General features: G+C 38.1%; 1 protein-coding gene across 1 annotated transcript in view; it reads right to left on the bottom strand.

The window, feature by feature from the left end:
- Positions 1-12,779, bottom strand: part of LOC150099030 (metal cation symporter ZIP14-like) — a 281,749-nt gene that overhangs the window by 201,340 nt on the left and 67,630 nt on the right. The gene's annotated exons all lie outside the window — the stretch shown is intronic.

The following is a 12,779-nucleotide window of genomic DNA, read 5'->3' as shown; positions in this document are numbered from 1 at the left end:
AGAGTGGTGTAAAAGGAGTTAGAGATGATAAAGGTCACATGAAAACAGAATAAAAAGATATCCTTGAAGTATAGAGTAATTACTTCAAAAAATTGCTAAATGAAACAAGCAGTGATAGCACAGTGGTAAAAAACACTCAACAGGCATACAGTCAGGAATACATATCCATACTTGAAGTAGAAAAAGCCATCAAAGGTTTGAAATGTGGAAAGGCAACAGGAGTAGATGATATTAGACCAGAAATGCTGAAGTATGGTGGAATAAAAGTTTTACAGTGGCTGTACTGCATAGTTCAGAAGGCCTGAACAGAGAGATGAATTCCTGATGATTGGAGTAGAGCTCTAATAGTACCCATATATAAAAAGAGAAATAAAACAATGTGAGAATTACAGAGGTATTTTCCTACTGAGTGTTCCTAGCAAGATTTATGCCAGTATACTTGATAAATGAAGGTGCCAAGAGAGAAGCTATTCAATACACTACAGTTATATGGTGTCAATGGGGCATTATATCAAGCAATACTTAGTCTTTATTTGAGTTGCAGGTCAGCAGTTAGAATTGAAGGAAGTACAGAAAGATGGTTTAATGATAAATATGGTGTAAGACAAAGATATACATTATCTATATGGTTCACATTATGAAGGAAAGTGGTATTAAACATGTTATCAGAATTGGAGATATTAATGTCAGCTCCTTGCTTTATGCGGACGATATTATACTTCTAAATAAATCTGCTACAAGCCTGCAAGATTCACCCAACTAAATTGAATAACTGTTGTAATAGATATGGCATGAAGGTCAGCAATAAAAAGACAAAGACAATGCAAATAGGTAGAATTGTTGAAAATGTCAACTGTGTTGTGAACGGAGAGCTTGTGGAACAAGTAAAACATTTCAGATACTTAAGCATGATTTGTAGTGAAGATGGTAAATTAAATATGGAAATAGACAACAGAATCAACAATGCTGGTATGAAGTCAAATGAATAAATTCATATGGAATAAGATTGAAATTAGTCAGAACACTAAATTAGCTGTATACAAGAGTGTGTTCAAACCAGTTTTAACTTAGGAATCTGAGAGCTGGGTCAGAAGTAAAACACTTGACCAAAGACTAGAGACGGCAGATATGAGAGTCCTGAGAAAGATTAGAGGCGTGAACAGATGGCATCAATGGCAATATCATATTAAAAACGAGGATGTTAGGAAAGAACTTGACATTATCAGCATCCAGGAATGCATTAACAGAGCTAATCTCAGGTGGTATGGTCACTTGAACAGAATGGGAGAGGAAAGATTAGCAAAACAAGTGTTCTCTGCCAGGTTGGCAGGAAAATGACCCAGAGGAAGACTAAGATATAGGTGGATTGATACGGTACAAAGTGCCTTAGACGATAGAAATATAAAATCTGATAATGATGTTGGAGTCTTGACAAGTAACAGACTGATTTGGAGGAAAATTGTAGATAGGAAGTTAGTAATGATGTAATTTTTTTCATGTAGTACTATCAAATCCTGTACACCCCTTGAGGGTACATGTCAGGAATTTGATATGTGGTGAAGGAGTGGTAAAACATGCTTTGGGTTCAGACCTTTTAAGTATGTCTGGGGAAGGAAAAGAGAAAATTCTAGAACAAGACCAAATACAATGCATATCTAATTATAAGAATAAGCTAGGTCATAATTTATTATGTCTATACACAAATGCCAGTAGCATTAGAAACAAAGGGGTTGAGTTTGTTTCTTTATTGAATACAAGATTGTTGGCATTAGTGAAACCTGGCTATCAGAATCAGATATGGTAAGTGGGATCGAGTGTAATGGATATACTATTTTTAGGAATGAGAAAAGAGATAGAGGAGGAGTGCTATTAATGATATCAGATGACTTAAGTCCAGTGAGGGTAGAAATACAAGAAAACAATGATGGTAACAATATCCCATGTAGCAATGAGTTTGAGTCTATTTGGTGTGAAGTGGAGGTTAACAGAATGAAATATAAGGGGGGAGGGTGTTGCTACAGACCTGGCAGCTCAGTTGTTGGGGACGAATAAATGCATAGCCAATTTAGCCTTATGGGTACCAAGCGAATGATCATTATGGGAGACTTTAATATTCCAAACATTGATTGGGTAGAAAAGAAATCTCATGATCAGAAAGAACGGGAATTTATTGAATTGTTGCGAGATAACTTTCTCAAGCAGCATGTGAAAGAAGGAACTCAAGGTCGAAGAGTGCTGGATTTGCTTATAGCATCAGAAGGGATCTCTGTCAAGAGTATGGCTATTTTACCACCAATTGGTGACAGTGATCATGCTGTTCTTTCTTGAGAAGTATCTACTTGTATTGAAGCTCCGATTAAATCAGGCTACATGCAGAATTACAAAGCTGGAAATTATGATCAACTTAGAAGAATATTATCTTTGGTCAAGAGTATGCTATTCTTGGCTATTCTTATTAAGCTAAAGATCCACAAGAAGATGATGTGGAAAGAATATCGTGAGAGGAGTTATGAAATATTATATAAAGCTCAGACCAGAAAAGTAATGAGTATTGTGAGAAAAGCTAAAATGGAGTATGAAAAGAAATTAGCTATGCAAGCTAAAGGCAATCCAAAAGAATTTTATCATTATGCCGCAAGCAAAAGAAAGAATGAATGTGGAAGAATAACTTTATTGAATGCAAATGGTACACGAGTGTCGGAAGCTAAGAAGATTGTTCAGTTAATGAGTGCTCACTTTGCTAAGATATATCAACCAGGTGTATGTAGCATGGTGCTACTGCTACGTTGGATGAAGAGTTACAGGTTCGTAAAAATGAGATTGAAGAGCTCTTGCATAACCTGGATAAGAATTTGTCAATAGGGACAGATGGAATATCTGCCCATTTGTTAAAGGAATGTTCAGCTGAATTGGCTAGGTCTTTCACACATTTGTATAACTTGAGTCTCAGGTCAGGAATGATACCACAGGAATGGAAGGAATGTATGATAGTTCCATTGCACAAGGGTGGTGCAAAAACTGATGTGTCTAACTACTGACCTATTAGTATTCTGGTGTGGTAGTGAAGATTTTAGAGAAGTTGGCAAGAACTCGCATACAGAAATTGGCAGACAAGCATTCTATACTCTGCAGGAACAGCATGGGTTTACTAAAGGAAGGTCATGTTTTAGCAATTTGCTCATATTCTATAACAATGTTACTGCCGAGCTGAATAAAGGGAATGCATACTCTATGATAATGTGGGATTTTTCTAAGGCATTTTATAGGATACCACACGATAGGATGTTATGTAAACTGGAGAATATGGGATTGGAACATAATCTATTGACTTGGATCAGGGAATGGTTGACAGACATATCAAAAAGTGTATACAGTGGGTGTGAATCTGCTAGATTTAAGGTAACCAGCGGTGTACCTCAGGGTTCAGTCCTTGGGCCATTATTGTTCAATCTATACATTAATGACATCAAGCAGGGTCTATCATCAGATTTGCAATTGTTTGCTGATGATGCGAAGATAGGCAGAGCAATCAGGGATGCTAGTGATATTCAGCAATTACAAAATGATTTGAATAGACTGAAAATCTGGGCAAACGAAAATGGCTCTCAGTTTAAATGTAAGTGTAAAGTAAAAATGAGATTGAAGAGCTCTTGCTGAACTCTAATCACTTCAGCTGAATCATGCTGAACTCTAATCACTTCAGCGTGATTAGAGTTCAGCAGGATATTATATTAGCAGGGTTATGCTACAATAAACTGAAGAGGCAAAGGATCTTGGTGTATTGGTGGATAAGAATTTAAAGTTCAAAGGTCACATAGCAAAAGTTGCAAATACAACTCAGAGGATAATTGCTATGTTGAAGCAAACCTTGACATGTAAGGATAAGGAAGTGATTTTGCCTCATTATAAGGCATTGATTAGACCACACTTGGATTACTATGCACAGATTTGGTCTCCAGATTTCAAGGGGTAAAGAAGCTGTGGAAAGGGTGCAAAGAAGAGTTACGAAGATTATATCCAGATTATGGGACTTAGATTATGAGGACATATTGCGAGTACATGGATTACAGACTCTGGTTAACACGTCTATAAACTTTTGAATGGGTGTTATAGAATTTCAAATGATGCAATTTTTCGTTATATGGAAGGTGGGGTGAGAACAGGGGGGGGGGCATCCATGGAAGTTAAGGTTGTTCTCAGTCAAGAAAGCATTAAGAGCTAGGTTTGTCTCCCAGAGAGCAGTGAGTGAGTGGAATAATTTGCCCTTATGGGTAGTGAGTGCATCTAGTGTAAATGAATTTAAGGGAAGGTATGATAGCTGGGTTGGGTAATTTACAGTCTCTCTCAATGAGTCCTTGACTCGATGGAGGTCTCAGATAAGAATAACTTGAAATAGCATATAACTGAAGGGACACGTGTGAGAGTGTTGGACCTGGTCATTGGTTCAGAAGATATATGCATAAGTAAGATGTCCTCGTGACACCTTACTTATGCATATATTTATGCAAAAGTTTGCAAACTTTGTGGATTTCTCTCTTAAGTAGTATATATGGAACTACAGGTTAGGCAATTATAACAAGCTTCATAGTGAGCTTGCAGCCATCACATGACAGAACATATTGCAGGGGAAAGATGTTAGTGGTACATGGGATAAAATCAGCAGGTATCTGAGGAAGGCGATATCAGATTGTGTCCCCATGGTCAGGAAGACAAACAAGGTAGGTGTTAAATGGATGAGTAGTAGTATCAAGCTTGATTTGAAAAAAAAAAAATATATTATGGAGAATTTACAAGGAGAAAGGTGATCAGTACACCCATGAACAGTACAAGGCTCAGGCTAGGAAGGTTACCAGCATAGTAAGAAAAGCTAAATCAGATTATGAGAAGACCTTAGCCAAGGAGATTAAGAGTAATCCCAAAGAGTTCTTCTGCTATGTGGCAAGTAAAAGGAAGAATGACTTTGGAAGGATAATTTAAGTGAGTGCTGATGGTATTAAGGTGACAAATTCAGATGTAATAGTAGAGTTACTGAGTGATCACTTTTCAAAAGTCTGTCACCCAAGTGAAGATATCTCTGAAACTGTAGCAATAACTAATGTGAGAACTGAAATTAAGAAATCAGAGGTACTCAGTATATTGCAAAATTTAAATGAAACCACTGCTGTAAGTTTAGATGGAATATCAGCTCGGTTGTTGCGTGAATGTGCAAAGGAATTGGCAATGCCTCTTACTTGGTTATTTAACTCAAGTTTGAACTGTGGTATGGTCCTTAGGGAGTGGATGGAAGGCAAAGTAGTTCCTTTGCATAAAGGTGGCTCTAAAACTGCGGTAGTTAATTACAGACCAATCACTATCTCGGGAGTGATGGTAAAAATATTGAAAAAGTTGGTGAAAGACAAAATTCAAGAATGGGTGGATCAGGATATGATACTCTATAGGGGCCAACATGGTTTTGTTAAAGGTCGATCCTGCCTTAGCAATTTATTAACTTTTTATAATAGAATGACATCTGAGTTGGACAAAGGAAATGCCTACACAGTGGTACTTCTGGATTTTGCTAAAGCTTTTGACAGTATATCCCACGGAATACTGTTGCGCAAATTGGAGCAGATGGGGATGGATACTAAACTGTTGATATGAATAGAAGAATGGCTCAGGGAGAGATACCAGAAGGTGTTGTATGGAGGAGCAGAGTCCAGGATGAGACAGGTGACCAGTGCTGTGCCTCAGGGCTCTGTGCTTGGGCCATTGTTGTTTAATTTATTATTATTACCCCAAGACCTCATGGAATCAAAGACTCATCTGGGATGTCTTTTTCATCACACACACAGCTCATCATACCATGTCTTAAACACACTCAAACTCCTTGCAGACACCACACTCTCAGGTAAGGCATTCCAATCATTTACACCTCTGTACAAAAAAAACCTGCTTCTCACATGCTCTTTATACAGTTTCCAGGGATGACCTCTGGATCTCCCCTGATCTCCCACTATTTTCTGTAGAACTTCTCCAGCACTGATCCTATAACAATCCCTTACTAACTTGTAGGTGTCTATCATATCTCCCCTCTTCCTCCTGTCCACTAGACTCTGCAAATTACATCTTCTCAATCTTTCCTCATACTCAACATTCCAGAGGTTAGAAACTACTTTAGTCAATCTCCTTTGGACCCTTTCCAACATCTCTTCGTCCTTCTGAAAACCAGGTGACCAAATCTAGGAAATGGCTTAAAGGAAGATATTCAGTTGTTTGCTGATGATGCAAAGTTGGATAGTGCAATAAAAAAGCAAGCTGATGTTGAGAGTTTGCAGGATGATTTAAATAAGCTGGCAAAATGGGCTAAAGGTAATGGATATCAGTTCAATCTGGAAAAGTGTAAAGTTATGCATTTTGGGATTAAAGGATTACCAGCTGTGTACTACATTGATGGAATGGTACTCCAAGAGATTGATGAGGCTAGGAACTTATGGGGGTTGGTGAATAGTGAGATAAAGTTCAGGGGACACATTGCTAAGGTGTCCAAGATTGCACATAGGATTACTTGGTTATTGAGGAACACACTAACATCCAGAGATAAAGAGGTTATTCCCCTTTATGAAGCATTGATACTTCCACATTTGGATTACTGTGCTCAGGTCGGGTCACCTGGATTCCTTGGAGATGAGGAGGTTGTGGAGAGGGTTCAGAGGAGAGTGACTAAGTTGGTGATTTAAATAACTAAAAGGTTTTAATAAGATTGATGCAGGGGAAATGTTTCGGCTGTGTGATAGTGATGGAAGAACAAGAGGTCATCCAAGGAAATTAAGGAAAAGTGTGGTTAACAAGGTGTGAGAACGAGGTTTTTCACCTGGAGGGTGGTGAATGAGTGGAATGCATTGCCTGACTCAGTTGTGAGTTCTTCATCTGTAAATGAATTCAAAACGAGATATGATAGATATTGCTTTTAATTAGAAACACACGTATAAACCAAATACGTGTGTTTCTTCTAATTATGAACGCACCACAGGTTTCGTTATTTAAAAAAGATATTGTTTTGATAGTTGGGTCTCCTGCAATGAGTCTACTGACTCAATGGAGATACCTGTAATAATAATAAGAAGAAGAATAGTTACCTTTCTTTCTTGAACTTCATATTACTCATGAGCATGCTAATCACTTTTTATTTTCCCTTCCCTTATGCTTTCTTTTTTTTTTTTTTTTGCAGCTCTTGCTTTATTACTACTCATCCACTTAATCTCTACTCAGTTTATATGCTGACTCTGCATATGGAAGTCTAATACTGCCTCACTGAAACAATCTCTGACTGCTTCCCATGCATTAATGACATTCGTTCCATGTAGCTTCTTATGCCATGGCACTGCTCCAAGTTGCCTTCTAAGCTTCTCATAATCACTAGCTTTGTAAATTTGACTGAAATTTCCCCATGTTGAGCAACCTCTCAGGACAAGACTGCATGGTTACTTTCCCTGATTGGAGGTAGATTTGCTGCTACTATAGTTATTCTGATGCTATTACCAGATCCAACACTCGAACCTGTTGTCCCTTCCATCGCATGCTGTTTCAAGTAATTATCCCTTAGTGATTGTATAAATTTGATTTCCATTTTGTCTTGTGCCCTTTCTTCCTTCTAATCTATATCACCATTGTTTAAGTCTCCCATGATAATTGTTTGGCCTGCACTCGTTGTGCTAATCTGCCAATGAATGCATGTCATCCACGTCTTCTGGAAACCCACCCCTTTCCCCAGTCTATAGCAGCAATCAACAATACTTTGTCCTATTGGCTTCTATTCCACACCAGACAACCTCAAATGAGCTATTTCCATCAGATCTACAATTTTCCTTAACTTCCGTTTTTGTTGGATGAAGTTCTTCAACTATCATTAATAATACCTCCCTCCCCTCCTCCTGTACTATTTCCTCTATCTTCTCTAAAAATACAATATCTGTTACATTCTATCGCTTAACCACATCATTCTCTGACAACCAGGTCTCATTCATGCCAATAAAGTTTGGCCAAGTTCAGCTGACCAATACTAAAAACCGCTCTCTTTTTTCAGGCATTCATGTACATACATTTCAAATCTCCTTGGTTCCATATTTGCCCTTACATAAATGTCATTACCTGCCCATTCAGATTTGAAACCTGGGAAAGTGTACCGAGGTCTTCATAATCATTTTGGCACTCATTTGTCCCACGAGTGGCTGGACACATGCTTGAATGTACCCCCCCCCCAGTATCTCTAGTTTTGCATTTCCAAACTATTTTAATTGTTTAATTATTAAATGATCATTTCGAATTGAATACAGTATTTCCTATAATTCACCTAACACACAGTCTGAATGGCTTATCAGACTGTGTGTTAGGTGAATTATAGGAAAAAGGGCATCTATTACTAAGCTATACTTTACTATACTATAACTATACTATACTTTTTTTAAATTTAATAATAGGACTAGGGGCCCATACATGGAAGCTGGGCAAGAATGTGGTTAGCAGGGGTGTTAGAGCCAGGTTTTTTACTTGGAGAGTGGTGAATGAGTGGAATAAGCTGCCAAAGTCTGTTGTGGGTGCTATGACCGTGAATGAGTTCAAGGCGAGGTATGATAGATACTGTGTAAATGTCGAATAGTTGTTCTTGACATGATGTTAGGGCCTCCCTCGATGAGTCTGTACTCATCGAGGGAGGCCCTAAGATGTCACCTCGCTCTTTAAAATGTCACCTTTCTCTCTGTGACATCTTTAGGCCCTAAAGATGTCACCTTTCTCTTTAAATTCCCTCCAGATTTGTTTGCAAAGAAACAACTCTGGAGGGAATTTAAAGAGAAAGGTGACCTGCAGGCACATGAATGGTATAAAGCGCAGGCCAGAAGGGTAACGAGTGTGGTAAGAAAAGCAAAAGTGGAATATGAAAGAAAATTAGCCATGTAGGCTAAAGAGAATCCCAAACAGTTTTTTCGATATGCTGCAAGTAAAAGGAAAAAATGTATACGGCAAAATGATTTTTAAGAATGCCGATGGTAGGGAGGTAACCAAATTAGTTGATATAGTGGAATTACTGAGCAAGCACTTTGCAAGAGTATATCATCCAGGTGGTGACATTGCAGGAATGAAGGAACCAACAGCTTATACGGAAATTGTGGTGAATGAAGTGGAGGTGAATAGTCTATTACAAAACCTCAACGTCAATACATCTGTGGGATTGGACGGTATATCAGCTCGTGTTGTACATGAAGCAGCTAAAGAATTGTCAGTGCCTTTCACCATTTTGTTTAATTTGAGTCTCGGGTCTGAGTTAGTCCCAAGGGGGTAGAAAGAGGGGAAAATAGTTCCACTGCATAAAGGAGGTTCCAAGACTGATGTTGCAAATTACCAACCGATTAGCATATCAGGAATGATCGTCAAGGTCTTGGTAAAATAGTCAAGAGGAAAATACAGGAATGGATAGATTAAAATGGGATACTGTATATGGGGCAGCATGGTTTTGTGAAGGATAGATCAGGCCTCAGTAACTTGCTCACATTTTATAACACAGTGATGGCTGAACTGGATAAGGGTAATGGGTTTACAGTGATCCTACTGGACATTGCTAAGACCTTTGACAGGATACCACATGGAATTCTAATTAGTAAATTGCAGCATATGGGGATGGATATAGGGTTGGTGAGATGGATAGGAGGGTGGTTGATGGAGAGATATCAGAGAGTGGTTTATTCAGGAGTAGAGTCCAAAAGCAGGCTTGTGACTAGTGGTGTGCTGCAGGGTTCTGTTCTGTTCTTGGACCACTCCTGTTTAATTTGTTCATTAACGATATAGGAAAGGATCTGAGAGGAACTGTTCACTGTTTGCTGATGATGTAAAGTTGGGTAGAGCAATAGTGAATGCACAGGATGTCAAAATTTTGCAGGATGATTTAGATAGTTTGGAGGACTGGGCTAAGGAGAATAGATGTCAATTTAATATGGCAAAATGTAAGGTTATGCAATTTGGGTTGAAAAGATTAGCAGCAGTATACCACACTGGTGGAACTGTACTCCAGTAGATTGAAGATGCCAGGCATTTGGGAGTGCTGGTGGATAGGCAGTTGAAGTTTAGGTTGCACATCGCAAAAGTGGCTAAACCAGCTCATCAAATCACTTGGTTGCTGAAAAATACTTTGACGAGCAGAGACAAACAGGTTATTGTTCCTCTGTATCGAGCCTTGATAAGACCCTATCTAGATTACTGTGCCCAGATTTGGGAGCCAGGGTTCCTTCTTGATTGGGAGGAGGTGGAGAGGATCCAGAGACGAGTGACCAAGATGATAGCAGGTCTATGGAATGAACCTTATGAGAACAGGTTGAAGAGATATGGGTTGCAGAAATTGGCTGATAGGCAGAAAAGCGGCAATATGATTGAGAAATTCAAATTGCTGAAAGGTTTCTATAAGATTAATTCATAAGATATTTTTGAGAATAGGACTGGTCGTGGGAGGACTAGGGGCCATCCATGGAAGCTGGGCAAGAGTGTGGTTAGCAAGGGTATCAGAGCTAGGTTTTTTTACTTGGAGAGTGATGAATGAATGGAATAAGCTGCCAGTCTGTTGTGGGTGCTATGACTGTGAATGAGTTCACGGCGAAGTATGATAGATACTGTGTGAATGTTGAATAGTTGTTCTTGATATGATGTTAGGGCCTCCCTCAATGAGTCTAAGGACTCCTTGGAGTTGCCCATTCTAATAATAATAATAAATGATTAAGTTCAAACTCTAGCAAGGTTCCAAGGAAGTGGAAAGAGGACAATGTGGCTTTACATAACAAGACTCCAAGACAAACAGCATATTAGACCAACTGATCTCTGTAGTAGTTGGCAGCATGGTTTTGTGAAAGGTAGGTCCTGCCTATATAAATTTACTCATCATAAAACTGACTAAATTACTTTATTTTATAATGGAGTGACAGCTGAATTGGATAAGAGAAATAGGTACATCATGATACTGCTAGACTTTGCAAATTCATCTGACAGAATACTGCATAGTAAACATAAGTTGGATCTAATAGGAATGAAGCTTGTGGTATGCATAGGAGTGGTTGATAAATTAGAGAGTAGGATATAGTGGAGTAGAATCTTGATCTGGAGAATCTGGAGAATCTAGAATCTGGAGAATGAAGATGACTAGTGGAGTGGCTCAAAGGTCCGTATTAAGGTCACTACTGTTTACTGATATTGCAAATGATATGAGAGGAAGTTTTCAATCATTTGATGATGCATGTTTGTGAAAGAATGATTAAACGTGACAGACTCTGAAGGATTATTCTTGTCAATATAATGTTCAAAATACAAGGTTATGCAATTTGGGATGAAAATATTATACACTGTATTAGTACTGGATTGAAAGAAATTGAATCTAGAGATCAGGATGCGGTGGTGTACATAATTGAAGTTATAGGACCTTTGATGAAAAGCCAAACGGCTATTTTTCTGGAGAAGTTAATTAAATTAAGGGGATAAAAATCCCTTATTATTTTACAGCCAGTATGCGAAACTCTAGGATCGAAAACTACGATCTAAGAGTTTCATGCCGAAGAACTATCAGCGAATCTAAGCGTAAATGATCACCTGGTAGTACAACACCGAGGCAACTCGAAGCAAAGGTGGAGCACACTCCCTCACTATCCTTGATATTTTCTCATGATGTAAAAACACACAGCTCCTAGGAGATGTAATACTGCTTTACATTATGAGGAGAGGTCACTACCCATACCGGTTTCAACCCTTTTTTGTGGTCTCATCAGTGAGTAGCTAAACCTGGATGATATCAAAGTTTAAGTGAAAAGAACTTGCATACCTTCACTATACGAATGCCAGAAAGGTGTGCCCATATATCATATTATAACTAAGATGAAAATCCAAACAGCTATTTTTCTGTAAATTAAGGGGATCAGGTGGTCACTCATGCTTGGATTCGCCAATAGTTCTTCAGCATGAAACTCTTAGATCGTAGTTTTTGATCCTAGAGTTTCACATACTGGCTGTAAAATAATAAGGGATTTTTATCCCCTTAATTTTATAAGACCTTTGTTTATATTATTTATACCTCATATATATAAGAGGTATAAAATTGCTTAAAGGACTGCTTCTATGTTGATTGCATTAACATACAGCTGCATCTTGACTATTGTGCAAAGATTTGGTCACTTGAATTTTTGGTGATGGATGATGTGCTCCAAGATAACAGATCTGTGGAATACTTCTCTGAGGAGAGAAAGAGAGAGACTAACAGTTTAAACTTTCTTAAGTATGACAGGCAGAAAAGAGGGAACATGAATAATGGTCAGAGTGGACCTCCCATGATGAGTCTTCCAATTACACAGAGATGCCCATAAATAAGAGAAATTAGGCAAAACACTAAATTAGCTGAATGCAAGACAACATTTAAACTAATTTTTAGCTTATGGATTTGAGAACTGACTTATAAATAAAACAGTTTATGAAAGGCTACAGAGCAGACATGACAGAAAAATTAGGGGAGTGAACAGATGGCATAATCATGAAAAAATGATTATGCCATCTGTTACATTCAAGCACAGTTAACATCTAAAGTGGTGTAACAGAAATAGGTAAAGTAGCAAAACATGTTTCATACAAAAAAAAAAAAAAAAAAAAGCAGTCTCCATAAGCAAATTGTCATGATTTTAAACACTGGGGACCAGACAAAGTCTTCATTTCCTTTCAAGAATAACTAAATTGCACTTTAATAAAAAATAAAAATTAAATGAATTTTTTGAAATCTTGCT

Source organism: Typopeltis vanoorti, chromosome 15, assembly GCF_054136105.1.
Source record: "Typopeltis vanoorti isolate ZY-2024b chromosome 15, IOZ_Tvanoo_1.0, whole genome shotgun sequence".
Taxonomy (NCBI): domain Eukaryota; kingdom Metazoa; phylum Arthropoda; class Arachnida; order Uropygi; family Thelyphonidae; genus Typopeltis; species Typopeltis vanoorti.
Note: the sequence above shows the minus strand (reverse complement) of the source record. Positions and strands in the feature narration are given on the sequence as shown.